This window comes from Peromyscus maniculatus, chromosome 8, assembly GCF_049852395.1.
Source record: "Peromyscus maniculatus bairdii isolate BWxNUB_F1_BW_parent chromosome 8, HU_Pman_BW_mat_3.1, whole genome shotgun sequence".
Lineage (NCBI taxonomy): Eukaryota > Metazoa > Chordata > Mammalia > Rodentia > Cricetidae > Peromyscus > Peromyscus maniculatus.
This window is the reverse complement of record NC_134859.1, coordinates 53,046,699-53,062,989: the sequence shown is the minus strand read 5'-3', so window position 1 is coordinate 53,062,989 and position 16,291 is coordinate 53,046,699. Positions and strand designations below refer to the sequence as shown.

Sequence of the window (16,291 nt, the reverse complement as noted above, 5' to 3'; positions counted from 1 at the left end):
ACAAAAACAAGGCTCCTGAATTGTAGCAAGTCTTGTAACAATCCCATGATACTATAAACAAACATGATCCTTATGGTAGCTCCTTGGCTGACTTGGGAAACTCACCCAGAAGGGTTGAACATCTTTATCTACAGGGACGTCAATCATAAGACACCAGAGACCTCTGCTGCTGGACCTGTGTGGAGTGCCATCTTTTTAAAATGTGCTAAGATATACAAAACATGAAACATCATTGTTCTGCACATACAATGGCATAAAGTGTTTTCATAGCATGTGCCGCCATCCCTCCTCTCCAGCCCCTACACATTTTCATCATCCTGCACCGTGATACCATACATGCTACCCATTAACTCTGTTTCCCTCCCTCTGGGCTGTCTCCTTTCCATCCCTCTGACTTTGACAGCTATGGAAAGCTCACATAGATGGAAGCAAACAGTATTTGTCCTTCCGTGTTTGGCTTTCACTTAGCATTATGAATTCAAGACTCATCTATGTTATAATAGGTGTTAGAACTGCACTCCTTCTTAAGGTTGAAGAATATTCCATTGTACATATATAATGTATACATTTGTCTACCAATGGACACTTGAGATGATTCTATCTTTTGGTACAACGTGTCATTTTTGATGTGTGTATGATGTATTGTGGACGTAAGTGAGCATGTTTGTGTGTAAGTGTACACATGAACAAGCCACGGCACATGTGGGGAGGTCATGGGGTAACCTCAGGTTTGGTCCTCATTTGAGACGGGGCTTCTTCACGACAACTGCTGAATACACCAGGCTAGCCCCTGAGCTTCTGGGTTTCACCTCCCAGTAGTTGTGTTGGGATTACAGATGTGCCTGGGGTTTCACAGATTCTGGGATTTAAACTTAATTTCTCATGCTTATGCAGCAAGTGCCTTACTCAATGAGCTCTCTCTATATATATTGACACACGTGCCATTGTTTTATTGACAGTTTTCAATGGGGCTTTCAAGGCATGTGTGTTCCATGGCCGAAGCAATGAAGTTTATGTCTGTGGGGATTCACTCAAATGAGCAGATTTCAAATCCGGCTGAGATTCTGACTTGCCCTTCCATATCTGCTCTTTTCTCCTATAATAATAACTTTTAGAAACTCTAGGTTCCATTTCCCTGTGCTCTTGTGCGGTCATTGGAGTGTGATTTCCAAAGCATGCTATCAAAGGAGTCACATCCTCCCCTTCCCTGCCCTCCTCTCAATGGCCAGACAGATGTCATGGCAGCCACTAAAACAGCATCTTAGACCACGATGAAAGAAAGCCACATGCAGAGGAGAGAGAGAGAGGCACAAGACAGAAGGAACCTTGGTTCCTGGCCTGCAAGGCTGTCCTTAGCATCTGGCTCACTTGTACTCTGCCGCCGTTATATGAGCGGGAATCAAACTTGTTTGTTTAAGGCACTGGCAGTCTGGTTCTCTTCCAATACAACAGACCAACCAGTGTGCTGACGCGTCCAGGCTGAGTCAGAAAACGGAGCGTTTTTGTTTATTTCTTACTGTGTCATTTTGATACAAACAATGGATTTTCCCCAAATCTGTAGAGTAGGATGGATGGCATGGCCTTAAAATGAAGACCATACTGCGTATCCAAGATTCCATTGTAGGAGGACACCTCATAAAAGACCTCCAGAGAGGTGGCTTCAACTTTCTAGATGGGTCACTGCCTGTGTGTGACCTGTTCTAGAGGCCATAGTGACAGGGACTGAGGGATTTTCAGGTCAAGCATTCTTAGGCACATACAGAGTTGGCCAGGCAGTACACTGAAGTAATTCTCTGTGGAAGAGTTCCTGTTTCCGTAACAGATTAGGGACCATCTGCCACTGACCGTCAAGGTTACCATGGGAATAAATAACATTTCACGACTACTTTTCCTCCCTCCAAGACAGCAAACACTTGGGTGTTTCTGAGCTAATCTTAGGAGCGCTCCAGCCCAGAGCAAGCAATCCCTATGTATGAAAAGACGGGTGAGAGAGAAAGGAATGGATGACATTCTCTGAAGAGGCTGAGCTCTAGACCCAAGGTGGGAGTGTGGCCATCATTGAGTGGTGACCCTAGCTCCGAGTCCTTTAGCATCCCCTCAGAGGAGCCTGCGGACCGTAGAATTTAGCCTTAGTGTACAAAAGGCATGCTCGGGCAGCTGCATCCATCTCAGAGGGCAGCTCAGAGCTTTAGGCCAAAGTGGGACGCAAAGGAAGGAATGGCAATCGGTGACACCTAGGAGGTGCCTTATTTGTTGCCTCACTGCATGGTCCTGTGGGACCACAGAGGGCTGTGTCTGTCACCTCCCCCACATCCCCACTATCTTGTGCGTCTGGCTCAAGCACCTTCTGGAACAAACTTTTCACACAACTCCAAAGAGTTGGAGTTGTCACATAATTTGGGCCTGAGCTGAGCCCCACAGGTTCAGAACTGTGTTTTCTTGACACCTGCAGGCTGATTCAACCCTGCTTTTCATTTTCCTCCATGCCCTCAGAGCAGCTTCTGTCTTTCTCAAGTAGGAGGTTGTTTTTTGATACATCTAAAACTCATGGTAATTCCCCTGCCTCAGAATCCCAAGTACCGGGTTCACAAGTATGTGTCACCACAGCCAGTGAGTGGGTATTTTTATTAGCAAATCCTTTAAAGGGTCACACCCTTATCACTGTTTGTTTTCCTTTACCGTTCATAGCCAATGTTCTTACACAAACCAATATTCTCACAGCATAACCCACAGTCCAGCATGTCACTGTCATGGGCTTTCACACCACAGCCCTTAAGCTGGGTGGCTCATATATTCCACCCTTCCTCTGGTGAGTTCAGAGAAATAATGCACCTTAAAAACCGGCCTTGTATCTTGAAAATTGAGCTCTTGGGCGGGCCTCTCACTACAGAGAAATGTGGAGGGCATTCCTATCCCCTTGGCTAAGAAGACCTAAAGAACCTTCCAAGATCTTTCCAGAGTCTTGCATCGGGGGCTGGGGACAATAAGGGGCTCTGGACACAAGCTCATGTTCTTGTAGTTGACATAGCACTGGGTCCAAGCAAACGGTTGGGAGTCCCAGAATTTGTCGTGCTCCATGAGGAGGCAGGAAGACCCTACCACATGGCTCCTCAGGCCATATAAGCATGTATGCACAGAAGAGGCTGCACCCTCCATCTAGGTAAACCACAAACCAGAAATGGGAGTTCGGTCTCCTGGGGGTTTTACCATGGACCACTCCTTCCCAGAGAGAGGCCTCCTTCCTCTCCAAAGCACAGCTCCCCTTCAGAAAAACGAAGTGGGCACTATGCAGACAGCTTAGTCCATGAAGTGTTGTACACACATGATGACCTCAGTTTGGATTCCCAGGACCCATGTAAAAAGGCTGCAATCCCAGTGTGGAGAGTGGGGTGTGTGTGCGGGGACAGGAGGATGCCTGGAGCTCACTGGCCAGCTCATCTTGCTGGACTGGTGAGGTCCAGGTTCAGTGTGAGATCCTGTCCTGAAAAGAAATAATGTGGAAAAAAAAACAGAGGAAGACATTGGACAATGACCACTGGATTCCACAAGTATGTGGACATACACATACCCCAGACGCCTGTGTGCACACATACAAACATGTACACATGCAAGCACTACACACAGAAAGAAGGAAGGGAGGGAGGGAGGGAGGGAGGGAGGGAGGGAGGGAGGGAAGAGAGAGCAGGTTGGGGAGGAAGACAGAGAAAATAAGAAAGCAAAGGAAAATAAGAATCTTGTCCTCCCTCACACTGGTCCCTGGTCTCCTCTTGGAGTCAGAGAGGGAAGCTTGTTCCTGGTGTCATCCTAACGGGTCCCCATCACTCTACAGGGCTGTGTCTCTGAAAAGCACTTTGTGGTTTTGCAAGTTATAAAGGGCAGCATGTAAAATAATCCTAATTATTTATAGTATTTTCTTCTCAACTTAAACACATGTGGTCTTCCTCTCCCTTGACCTATTCTAGGTCAGGCAGGCCAGGCACCCCTGGAGACATCTGAACAAGCCCCCAGAAATGCCCCCAGACCATTTCTTGTTTCACTCCTCCTGAAAACATTGTTCCCAGTTGCCCCACAGCCTACTGGGTAGGCGGGACAGGAAGCCTCTAAGCCATGTAAATACTGTGTTGCAAACAGACACTTCCCCAGACGCCTGTACACAAGCTGTCACAGACTGGGGCTTGTCAGGGGGTGGGGAGAGGCTCCCCAGGACTTCCCCCACCCCACCCACCCTCTGCTGATGCTGACTGGACTAAAGTGTGCAAGAGGGTCCCCAGAAGGACCAGCACCTGCAGTTTGTCAGAGCTCCTGGGGTCTGAAACAGTCCCAGAGGACATCTGCCTTGTCCTGTTCCAGAAAGGCACAGACACAGGTGTCTGAACCTGTCAGCTACTCTCACGAAGGCAGTGAGATGCTTGGAAGGAATAGGCCTCCTGGGGAGTTCAGTGAACGTCTCCCCCACCGGGAGAGTTCAAATATGGGCAGTTCAGCCTACTCATCAGCCTCCATGGCTGAGGCTCAGGTCTTCCTGGGCTGGCTGCTTCACAGGGCAGTCATAGCCTCAGCCACCACTGATTGAACACCGCCAAGTGCCAGCCCTGCCAAAGCACTGGAAACTCAGGAGTGGAAAAGTGCCTGAAAACATTATTTACCAGGAAAGGTGGGGGTGGGTACAAGAACACATTAGGTCTGGGGAGGGGACCGAGCTTGAGAGGACAAGACTTCCTAAAATAAACACAGTAGGACTCTACTGTATCCCAGGGAAGACCAAGGACATTTCCCCAAAGTGGGATGCCCTCAAAGGGTTCTGGCTGCAGTAATGAAGATTTTGTGGCTCCTGATGGAGAAAGGAAGAGCCTGTGACAAAAGCCCTCCACAGGTGCACAGTGAAGAAAACTCGAGTGGACATCAGAGGAAAGGCTGTGGAGATAAAAGAGTCAGGGAGTGAGGGAGCCATCATCACGACGGGGCAGAGAGGAGAGAAACGGACGCAGGGCAGCATCGGAGATGACGCCAAGATTTCAGAAACTGGAGTTGAGCTGCCGAAGGCGCAGAAATGGGGAAGTCCGCAGAGGAAGTGTGCTAGGTGCCAGATGTGTGTTCGCAGTGAGACAATGCATCCAAGGGAAAACAGACAAGATGCCCGTGGAGACCACGGCTGGGATGAGAAAGAGAAGTATAACCGGGGAGAGAGAGGACCAAGGCCCGATGAGGACTGGCTGACTAGAGCCCTGAGCGGCAAGGGAAAACTCCAGTCCACAGCAGAGGGCATCAAATGTCCATAGAAACTTCCAAGAAGTGCGACTCAGCGGCACATGCTTGTAATTCCAGGAGGGTCACAAGTTAGAGTCGCTTTTGAGGGAACTGCCCATTTCTAGGGTTTGTTCCCTGTAGATTTTAAGTTGGGTTTTCATAACAAACACTTTTTTTAAAAAAGTTCTGTGCTTTTTTGTTTTGCTTTGATTTTTTTAGACAATCTTGCTTTGTAGCCTGGAAGAGATGGTAATACAGGAAGGGAGGGAGGGAGGAAAGAAGGGAGGGAGGGAGAAAGGGAAGGAGGGAGGGAGGAAAGGAGAGGGAGGGAGGGAGGCCCAAGGGAGACACAGGCAAGAAAGAGGCTACAGGAATTTGCCAGCATACAGTCAACATCACTGTAGACGAAACCATCCAATTGAGACTTGACTAACAGTAAGGACTGCCCAAACTGTGACTGACAGTCACGGGGAGTCTTGTCGTAATGAACACCAGGAGGGGAGGTGCAGGTCCTTTCGGCTGCACCATCAGAACTCCCACAAGGCTGCATCCAGAGAGCAGCCCAGGAACTTCCAGGTCAGATCTAGAGTCAACTGGTCCAGGAGGTGACAGGCTCAGAGAGATGAGGAGGACACTCTGTGACAGAGATTAACCATCACATCTGTTCCCTCTAGTAGCCTGAGTGTCTGTCACACCACAGCCCTATAATCCCCCAGCACAGTCATTGGCCAAGGCACTGAGCATCTAGTTTTCTCAGAATGAATCTCCTAAGATGTCAGTACAGAAATGAATGTGAAATTCAAAGGCTTATGAAATATTGGCTTGAAAGTCCCACATTCAAGAGGCCATTCACACCTGGCTCACCATGGAGGTCATGTGGCCGGCTGTGACAGTTGGATGGATTCAGCCCAGATGACTTTTGGCAGGACTTAGTACATCAGAGGAAGCAAAACACAGAAGACCCCAAGCAGAGTCCACACCCCAAGCTTGGGCTGTGACACGATCTAGTCTCCAGTCGGAGGATCACCATGGACAGTGATGTTTTTCTAACAGCCAGGAGGAACACACTGAGAAGCAGAGATGTGGGACTTTTGAGGGAACCGCCCAGCTTTGGGACTTTGTTCCTTCAAGACCACTAACCTTCTTACATTTAAATGATGTTTTTCAGAACAACCAATTGAAAAACAATTTTTGAAACGTTCTTGCTATATAGCTTAGGCTGGTCTCAAACTCACGGCAACTCTTATAGAGGCGAGCACCACCACTCCAAGACAGAACAATCTTGGGCCCCACTGGGGGTCAGACGCCATCGCTAGGAGTGAGAGGAGAGTTATCTCGCACCCCACTCTCCCAGCCATCACGGCGTTTTCTCTGAATGCTTCCACCACCGGGGTGTTCGCTGTCAACAGGTGACCTGTTCCGACTTTCTCCGAGACCTTCCCTGAAGTGAGCTGAACTCCATTCCCTTTTCATTTCCTCTCACTGAGCCCATTTCCATCCTGTCCACCTTTCCCAAAGGACGCTGAAGATGGGTGGCACCTCGCTCATCTCTGTTTAGAGAAAATCTTCTGCTTTTAAGCTAATTTTATATCATGTCATTACCTTCCCCCTCCCGCCTCGCCCCGTTAACCTTTCTCTGGGCATAACATGGGCCATTGATCATCATCCCCATGAAGGTGACAGGGAGGTGACAGGGAGGGCTGAATTGCACTCAGTGGGATCCGCCTGGCTTCCTGTGGAAATGACCTTCGCATAAACTGAAGGGCGTGTAAAGTGAAGGCTCAGTGGCTGACGGTCAAGAACCAGAGATGGCTCTCTCCGGTGTCAGCTCTGGGCGGCTGGGGGTCATAGGTGTGCGCCTAAGAGAACCGAAAAGTAGAGGAGAGAAGAGCGTGGAGAGTGGGAAGCCAGCCGGGGATCCAGCCGCAGAGGACCACCGCAGCAGGGGAGTTCTCACAACGTTCAAAGGACAGACCCCGCCTGCTCGGCAGGTTGCTCCAGGGTGCGAGAGCTGAAGAGCGGGCTTCCAAGCTCACCTCGCAAAGCAGCGTACTAGAAATGAAGCAGAGCGGTGGGGGCAGACGCACCGTGCGCTGGGGTAATTTGAACCGTAGATGCCCCCCCCAAAGGTATGCAAACCCTAAAGGCTTGGTCTCTCTTTCTTTTTTTTTTTTTTTTTTTGGTTTTTTCGAGACAGGGTTTCTCTGTGTAGCTTTGCGCCTTTCCTGGAGCTTACTTGGTAGCCCAGGCTGGCCTCGAACTCACAGAGATCCACCTGGCTCTGCCTCCCGAGTGCTGGGATTAAAGGCGTGCGCCACCACGCCCGGCTTGGTCTCTCTTTCTTAAAGGGTGATGGGACCTTTAAGAAGTGGGGGCTAGCCAGGCGGTGGTGGCGCACGCCTTTAGTCCCAGCACTCGGGAGGCAGAGGCAGGCAGATCTCTGTGAGTTCGAGGCCAGCCTGGGCTACAGAATGAGTTCTAGGGAAGGCGCAAAGCTATACAGAGAAACCCTGTCTCAAAAAACAAAACAAAACAAAAAACAAAAGAAGAAGAAGTAGGGGCTAATAAGAGGTCTTTATGTTACTGGATTGTGCCTGTGTGGGAGACTGAAAGACTCCAGAGTGTCTCTCTGCGTCTGTCTCTGTCTCTCTGTCTGTCTCTCTGGCTTCCCAGTCATGATGTAAGCAGTTTCATTCTATTTCCTTGCAGCCATGACCTATTCACAGCAATGAAGCCAACCCATCATAGACTGAAAGCTCCAAGACTTGGAGCCTAGACCAGTCTTTTCTCTTTACCTCTCAGGTATGTCAGGTGTCTGACAGGGCTGGGAAGCTACCGTGTAAGTACGGATGCAAAACTCCTAAAGAGGCTCGCACAGAACAAACCCGGGACTGTGTTTAAAATAGCAATTGAATTCAGTCCAGGAATGCAAGGAAGGCTCAATGTGGGAAGTTAAGAATATGCCATACAAACCCATGCCGAGGTGAAAGAATGCAAGGCTTTTCTACTATGTGTTTAAAAATATAGCTGACAGCCTTAATGTTGACAGCAATTGAAGAAAACATCTCTCAAACAACTTGCTTTGCTGCTAATGTATCACAACCACAAAGAAAGGAAGTCTTAAAGACAAGCCACTCTCCAGGAACACGGCTCTGTAGACATGAGGTGCAAAGAACGACAGTGGCCATGTCTCCTCTGTCGCCCAGTCCTGGGCATAAATCCGGTCCCCTGGTTGGGGAGCAGGGTGAGAAGCGCTCCTTGTCAGCACTCTCCTAGCGTAAGGCGATGCTCATCCACCATCTTGGAAATAGGTTGAAATCAAACATTCACAAGTCATCAGAAGCTGGTAGCCGGACGTGGTGGCACATGCCTGTAATTCCAGCTCTCAGGGGACGGAGGCAGTAGAAGTGTGCATTAGAGGCCGGTCAGAGATACACAGTGAGATCCCACATTAAAAAATAAAATCCAGGGCTGGAGAGATGGCTCAGAGGTTAAGAGCACTGACTGCTCTTCCAGAGGTCCTGAGTTCAATTCCCAGCAACCACATGGTGGCTCACAACCACCTGTAATGAGATCTGGTGCCCTCTTCTTGCAGTCATACATGCTGTATACATAATAAATAAATAAATCTTTAAAAAAAAATAAAAAAAATAAAATCCAAAAGAAGTCCTTAGTGTGAGATCACGAAGTTCAGCAGTCCCCTGACACACGCCTCAAAATCTCACTACAGAGTCTCGTAGGTGGTTCCCCGAGTGCTCACTAAAGTATTCCTTACCCATCGCCACCTGCAGCTTGCCTCTGCTAACAGCGGCCGTCCCGTGGGGCCTCACTGCACAGAGGTGATTGTGTTTTCTAGAACATAGCTTACCAAGCCAGGCTCTTTCTAAGAAGACCGTGTGTGTGTGTGTGTGTGTGTGTGTGTGTGTGTGTGTGTGTGTGTGTGTGTGTGTGTGTTCACATATACATGTGTGTTTACCCTTTCATCAGGGTTCCAAAGGGGCCCACTACCTAGGTTAGTGGTTCTCAGTCTGTGAGTCTTGACCCTGTAGGGGGGTTTTGAATGACCCTCTCACAGGAGTCATCTAAGACCACTGGAAAACACAGATATTTACATATGATTCATAACAGTAGCAAAATTACAGTTATAAAGTAGCAATGAAAATAATTTTATGGTGTGTGGGGGGCGGTTTACTGTAACACAAACAGCTGTATTAAAGGGTTGCAGCATTAGGAAGGTTGACAGCCACTGCCCTGGAGGGCGTTTGAAACTCTTCTGGAAGAACTGTAGGTGTAGACGACGTGATCTAAGAAATGCAGAAAACCCCAAGTGGAGGTTGGCCACGTCGACCAGGTTGGGTGGAAGTGGTTGTGTGAAGATTTGCCTGACAAGAGCCTACACCACGGAACCACACAGGAACAAACACTCAACCTGATGCCCAGCCGTATGGATGTCAGGGTTCTAGGAAGACAGCTTTAGATGGAGAAGTGGGAGCTGGCCAAGAGCCTTATTACACGATACAGAGAATCAAGAGCTGGGGTTCTGAACTTGGCAAGAACACGGTTCCCAAGAGGGACTGGATAAAGGCAGGGCTACAATGGGTAGAATTTCCCATGGGTAGAGAGACTCCCTGAGCTACTACTGAAAGCATGACTACAAGGGGTCCTCAGTGGGACATGCTCTCCAGCAATGAACAGAGAAAAAGAAGAGGCAGCCTTCTCCCACCACAACGGTATTTAAGACCTCAATGTTCACAAACTGCCCCTTGGGATAAGGGAAAGATAGGAGCATGGAAAGAATCCTTGGTCCATGTTAGACGTGGAACCAACCACGACATTCAGTTGTGACATCTAATTTCAGAAGGAGGAAACCCCTCGTGATTACCCATACGGGCTGAGCTGTTACGGGGACTTATTCATGAGGGAAGATATCCACAGAGCCATAAGCAGGTATCTGGCAAATGTCCATCTTATTATTATGAGTATTCTTTTTTTTTTTATTGCATATCTCTCAGGTCTCAAGTAAAGTATGACACAATCCCAAACTCCCTTTCTGTAATCCCACAGCATCATGTAATTCTCACACTTAGAAGGAGATGATCTCTGTGTTGAGTGCCCTGAACCACTTAGACCACATCTTCTTAGAGGCAGAAGCAATGCCCGCCTTCCTGTGTCTTCGGAGCCCGGTCCATGGCTGTACACTGAACATGTTCCACAGCAAAGTCCTGACTATGGAAGGTTAGGCAGGATCAAGTGCCACGCGGCTGCCATATAGACAAGGGAAACGACACCCAGAGAGGCCATCTGATTGTAATCAAGGCTCTGAGGCAACTGTGGAGGAGTGAGGTAGAAACAGGACCCCAAGGCTGGAATCCACCTCCATTCCTCACATCCCAGCCCCCGTCCCCGCCCCACCATGAAGAAACCACACAAGCTCATTTGCCTAGGTCAACACAATAACAAGACTCCAGAGGACATGAAAATGAAAAGCACAACAGTCTCTAGGGACCCCACCCTGCTGACCCCGGACACTATCCTGCATCCTAGCAGCTTCGGCTGGAGATGTGCATGGAGGGCTTCTTGTGTGAGACGCCAGGGAGACTCAGCTTGAAGTGGTGGCAGCCTGAAGCCACACGGACCATGAACAGGCCATGACTATGTTCGTCCCTGGGAAGTCCCTGTGGGCCAAGGCAGTCATTGCTATACTGGAAGGCCACGGAGGACAGTAGCTTAGTGCCGTAGGGTGAGAGCAGAGGTTGGGGAAGACTCTGGAAGATGGAGCTTGAAGTGTCCACGGAGGGGGAAATTTTCAGTTCACCAGGTGGGCAGAGAAAGGGAAGAGCAATCTGGGGGAGATGAAACAGAATGTTCAAAGCTAACTGAGCATCACAAGAGGAAGCAGAACGGTGGACCTAGGCTGGGGGCAGGAGAACTTGGTACCCCTCTGCAGGCTTTCCGCTGAAAAGCAACTCATTCAGAGTTAGGATCTCCCATCACCATAGCAACATGATGCAGGAAGCCTCCTGAGGCCAAGCTCTACTGGCTAGAATCTGGGCCCCAAAGGATAGTTAGGAGACTCATGCTCTGAGCTACTAAAGTTATCTACTTTCTCATTTCTCATCCCCTTGTGATATCTATGCCTTGAACACCCAGAAGTCACCTAACATATAATCCCAATTATCCAAAAGGTAGCTGCCAGCCTTGGGGTGGGGGGGGGGGGGGGCGGTGGGAGAAGGCTACCTCAGAAGTGCAAGGCAAGAAACGTACTTGACAACCACGGGCCACCACTGGAACTTGCTCCTCTCTGGTCAAGAGTAGCTGCCAGAGTCAGGCCAGGTCTGGCATTTTCTGATTGAGCGGCTTCAGCACCCCGTTTCCTTATCTGTAAAGTGGGGGTGATGGCTCCAGCTATCTCAGTGTGGATATCAGGATGAAAGGGCACGGAACGCTTAGCACGGTGTCCAATACACCACACAACTGTAGCGGGGGGGGGGGGGGAGTCACGTAGAAGGATGAAAGAGAAGTGGTGGGAAACAGATCATAAGCGGGGGCCGGGGTGCAAAGAAGGGCGGATTAGAGCCAGTGGATCACATTCTCGAGAAGTTACTAAATCAGACCCGATGTGCTCTACTTAACAAAGCAGCCAGCACTGTCTTTAAAACGAGATACTACAGGTCCAGGTGTGGCGCTGCACGCCTTTAACCCCAGATGCAAAGCAATTCAGAGAGCACTTGGGAGTAAGAGGTAGGCAGATCTCTGTAAGTTCAAGGCCATCCTGGTTTACACAGTGAGTTTCAGGTCAGCTAAGGGGCTACATGGGGAGACTGTCTTAAAAATAAAAGAAAGAAAAGGAAAGAAAAGGAAAGAAAGAAAGAAAGAAAGAAAGAAAGAAAGAAAGAAAGAAAGAAAGAAAGAAAGAAAGAAAGAAAGAAAGAAAGAAAGAAAGAAAGAAGAAACTGGATACCACAAAAAGTTTGGTGCTTATGAGGTATAAGTTTTTAAATGTATGCAGAGTAGGAGAATGACATAATTCTGTGTGTACCCATGAACCTCTAAAACATTTCTGCAAAGCATACCCTGTATTTCACAGACTGCAAGATGTCACTGATTGTAAAGACGCACCATCGTTTTGTGTGTTGACAAGGAAGGGTAGTGGGGCTTATTATAACTGTGATACGTTAGCTTCAGCATTGCTGAGATAGGATGTGAAGTGGGCATAGCGGAACTGCCTGCAATCTCAGCACTCAGAGTTCAAGGCCAGTCTCAGCTACATACTGAGTTGGAGGTCAGCGTGGGGGGACAGCCTGAGACTGTCTCAAAGAACAAATGAACCGAGCAGGGGAGATGGTTTCCCTCCGAGCTTGACAACCTGAGTTTGTTCTCTGGAACTCACAGAGTAGGAGAGAACCAGCTCCCTCAGGTTGCCCTGTGACCTCCACACATACCATGGCAAGCATGCACATGTACGCTCACACCCACGCCCCCAAAATAAATAATGAACATTTTAATAATAACTGATCTATGGAAATAAAATGTGAACACACGTCCATCTCCAAACTGAGGACATGTCCTTTGACGGCATGTGCATGGCTGTCCCATCCATCTATGCCAAAGGTGAGAACTAAAAGGCTAAAAGCAGGCCAACGTATACACGTAAACATAGCTCATAGGTCAGCCCCTTGGTCGGGATGAGCCTCTTTAAATAAAATGTGTTCTATGGGCTTGTAAGAGCTTGGAACAAACATAAGTGAGGGTCTCCTGTGTAGCCCTCGTTGCTCACCTGTCTCCTTTCATTTCCCACATGGCCCTGTAGATCAGAAGTATATAGCCCACTTTACAAACAAGGAGACTGAGGCAAGCAGAGGGAGGTCATATGCCAGGGTCTCTAGTCCATCTTACACATGGTTCCCACGCAACAGCTCCACCCCTGGCTGAAGGATCTTATTTAAAATTTGGTTCACCTTGGACCGCTGTCCTGTAGCGCTGGGGCCAAGACTCTCTTTGGGCAGGCATTGCAGGACACACAACACTATTCTGGAAACCCGACCTTACCGGGTGGCTCACAACAGGCAAAGAGAGCAAAGTCCAAAGCGAAGGACAGCCATTCAGAAAAGGTCTTCAGGTGAGTTGGCCTGCTTTTAGCTCTCCGGTTGCCAAAAGCCACCCCTCCTCTCGCGGGAGGCTTAACTCACATCATACCACATCCTGCGGCTTTCATCTCGCCTTCCTTTTCCCTCTGAACAGCCTCCTTCCTCCTACTGTCCTGAACTTCTTGCATATTTACCGCCACCACCCTCGGATGGGCCATCATGCCAGCGCTCGAGGACACACACACACGTGTAGGCTCACATATATTCATAAACTCATACGCGCGTGTCTCCAGCGTGTAAACGTTCTCTGACAGTGCCTAGAAAAGCAGCCGTGTCTGAGGGTCCACGCTCACTAACATGGGGCAGCCCGAGGCTTGACAGAGGACAACGCCCAGGTCCTGATGCCAAAGGACTCCTGATGCCCACGCTCCCCACAGAGTTCAGAGCCAGAGGACTGCAGGTTCCTTTACTCTAGAGCACAGGGTGGCCTGTGACCCAGCAGGAGGCTGCGCACACACTTGGCCTCCTAACTACTTCAGTCTTGATAAGCAGTCCCGGGACGCCCCTTCTGCCTCTGGGACAGCCCATGGGTTTTTAGCCCCGTGTCCCCGAGGTGGACTTGAACAGCGGAACTGGAAGACCACCAACTGTCCAGCTTACTTACCAGCTGCAGTTGGGGCACATTGCTCCAGCATGGTTCCAACCCGCTCTGCCTGTGCCTCGAGGTCTCACCCGTGCCCTCAGCACTCTCCCCCCACCCCGCCGCCCCAATCAGCCCAGCCACACACCTGCAGTCCCCGCCGGGCGCTGAGCCCCTTTCCAGCGAAGGCTCCCTGCTGTTGGGGTGATGTCCAGACCACCGTGAGGCGGCTGGAGCTGGGCAGCAAGTCCCAGCATCTGCTCAGACTCTACAACCCCCCGGGGGGCGGGGCCTTCGGGCGGGGCTTGGCAGGGGCGTGGTCTGGGCAGGGCTAGCCGCCCGGCCGGGCTCTCCCGCCCTCTGGTGGCCGGGTCGCGTTAGGCCAGTACCACTGACCCTTGCGTCCTAAGATTCAAAGCCACTGAGAAGTTGCCCAGAGCTGGGACCCCCACCTGCCTAGGAACTACAGGCCCCGGCTGGTGTGCCAGCACCGAGCATCACAGCCCCCCAAGAGTAAGGTGAGGTTCGGGGTGAGGGGGAGCGGAAGAGCGTTTTGTCTGCGCAGGAGGGGTGGGTGGGGGCTTCGGGGAAGGAGGAGAAAGAGGAAGCTCCGATGAGCTGCTTCCTTCTCGCATTGCGACCCAGCGCCCCACTTCCTCCTCCTACTTCTATTTTTTTCGGGTGCTCTTAACCCTTAAAAAACCTGCACCCCCGCTGCACTGATGAGCACTGTGACTGCAGGAACCTTCCTAGAAACTTCCAGCCAGTCCAAACTTCCCAGCACTGCTTCCCTAGCCTCTGGTTCCATGTGCCACCACCTCTTCACAGTACCAGAATCTTTTGTTCCTTCAACTGGGTCCCACTTTCCCAGGAGTAGGTCCAAAACCGACCACAAGGTCATACGTTATTGTTGGTCAAAAGCCACAGCCCTACCTGAAGGCTAATGTGAAAACCCAATGGCTTTTCTTTTCCTGACTCCCCAAATACCAAGAAAAAGCGACTTCCCCAAATGGACAGAAACAGAAAGTACCCTTTGGGCAGGCAGAGAAGTTGGAAGTGGATGGGAAGGGACTCAGTGCCCATCATGGGCCTCTCCACGGTGTTCTCGCCTCTAACCACCCGTTTACAGACGGTATCAGCCCTGGGCAATGTGGTCCACACAACTGCCTCCCTAGGCTCTACTTTGTTCAGTACCAACATGCAAACCTTTGTAGGAGGAAGAGGAGAGGGGCTGAGGAAGCCGGCTCCGCTGTAAAGGAGTAGAAAAGACGGACAGTGTGCACCAGATGGAGGAGATGGAGAAGAGCGTTTTTTTACAGTAAAATAAGTGCTAGAGAAGTTACGAGAAGCTGTTTGACTTCTTCTGTATCTTTGGTGTCCCTAAAACTGAAGGCAGAGCAAAGCTGAGGCCCCAGGAAGCTCAGAAAATCAGAAACCCAGCAACGTTGCCCTGCGACGGGCAGCTGTGGCCCAGATGTGGAGTTTGAAATGATCCTCCCTTCAACACTGGGGTATGTTGTTGTCGCTGCAGGCCTGACCACCAGCCAGACCTCAAGAGCACCTGGCATCTTCTGGACAGAAATTAGAATGACAGCTACCAGAAACATTCCCCAACGCAGCTGGGAAGACCCAAGAGTACTTCTGTCATTCAGTGGCACCTGGCTGCATTCCAGCCAGGGCACCTCTTCTGTGGTTCTGCTCACAAACATGGCTATTTCTGATCACTCTCCTCCCCTTCACTGCCTGATGTTTTCAAAGAGCAGCCTGCCCTGTTCCAACTTCCCCATCTTACTTTTATTCCACAGTGTTCTGAAAGAAGGTCACCAGGAAAACCTCAAATGCCAAATCCAGTGTGCTGGTTTTCAGACCTTACTCCTGCCACCTTTCTGAGGAACGCCCCCGCCCCCCAAAACACACACACACACACACACCCCGGCTGGGTCCTGAACCCCCGTCACCTTGGAGCACTGTTTCTGGCTCTTTTTCCTTCTTCATCCTCCGTTTAATGTTGGAATCATTGCATACTTGACTGAGACTGCTTCTCTTCTCCCAGAGCAGTTTCGTCTGTCTGTCCATCCCACTCAAACTGGTAGCCCGGATTTCTCTCTTGAGCTGAGACTCTGATTCTGCTGCCACTGCACCTTGTGCCTCAGGCATCGGGGCCAAGGCAGGCTCCAGCCCTTAGCAGCACTGTGTGGAGGACAAAGCTTCCCACATAGGAAGCCTAGACGACAGCCAGCTCACACCCCAACTCTAGCATGCGTTCTTTCAAGCTAACGTCCTGCTCACAGTAAACCACACCTCAGCACACAGAACA

The 16,291-nt window shown here is 50.1% G+C and overlaps 1 protein-coding gene across 3 annotated transcripts in view; it reads right to left on the bottom strand.

Annotated features, from left to right (window-relative positions):
* Pik3r5 (phosphoinositide-3-kinase regulatory subunit 5) overlaps positions 1-14,278 on the bottom strand; it is a 64,738-nt gene extending 50,460 nt beyond the window's left edge. For all 3 annotated transcript variants that reach the window (XM_006973497.4, XM_076542642.1, XM_076542643.1), the window contains exon 1: positions 14,123-14,278. The gene's annotated coding sequence lies outside the window, so the exon portion shown is untranslated. The remainder of the gene's footprint in view (positions 1-14,122) is intronic.
* Positions 14,279-16,291: the final 2,013 nt, after the last annotated feature.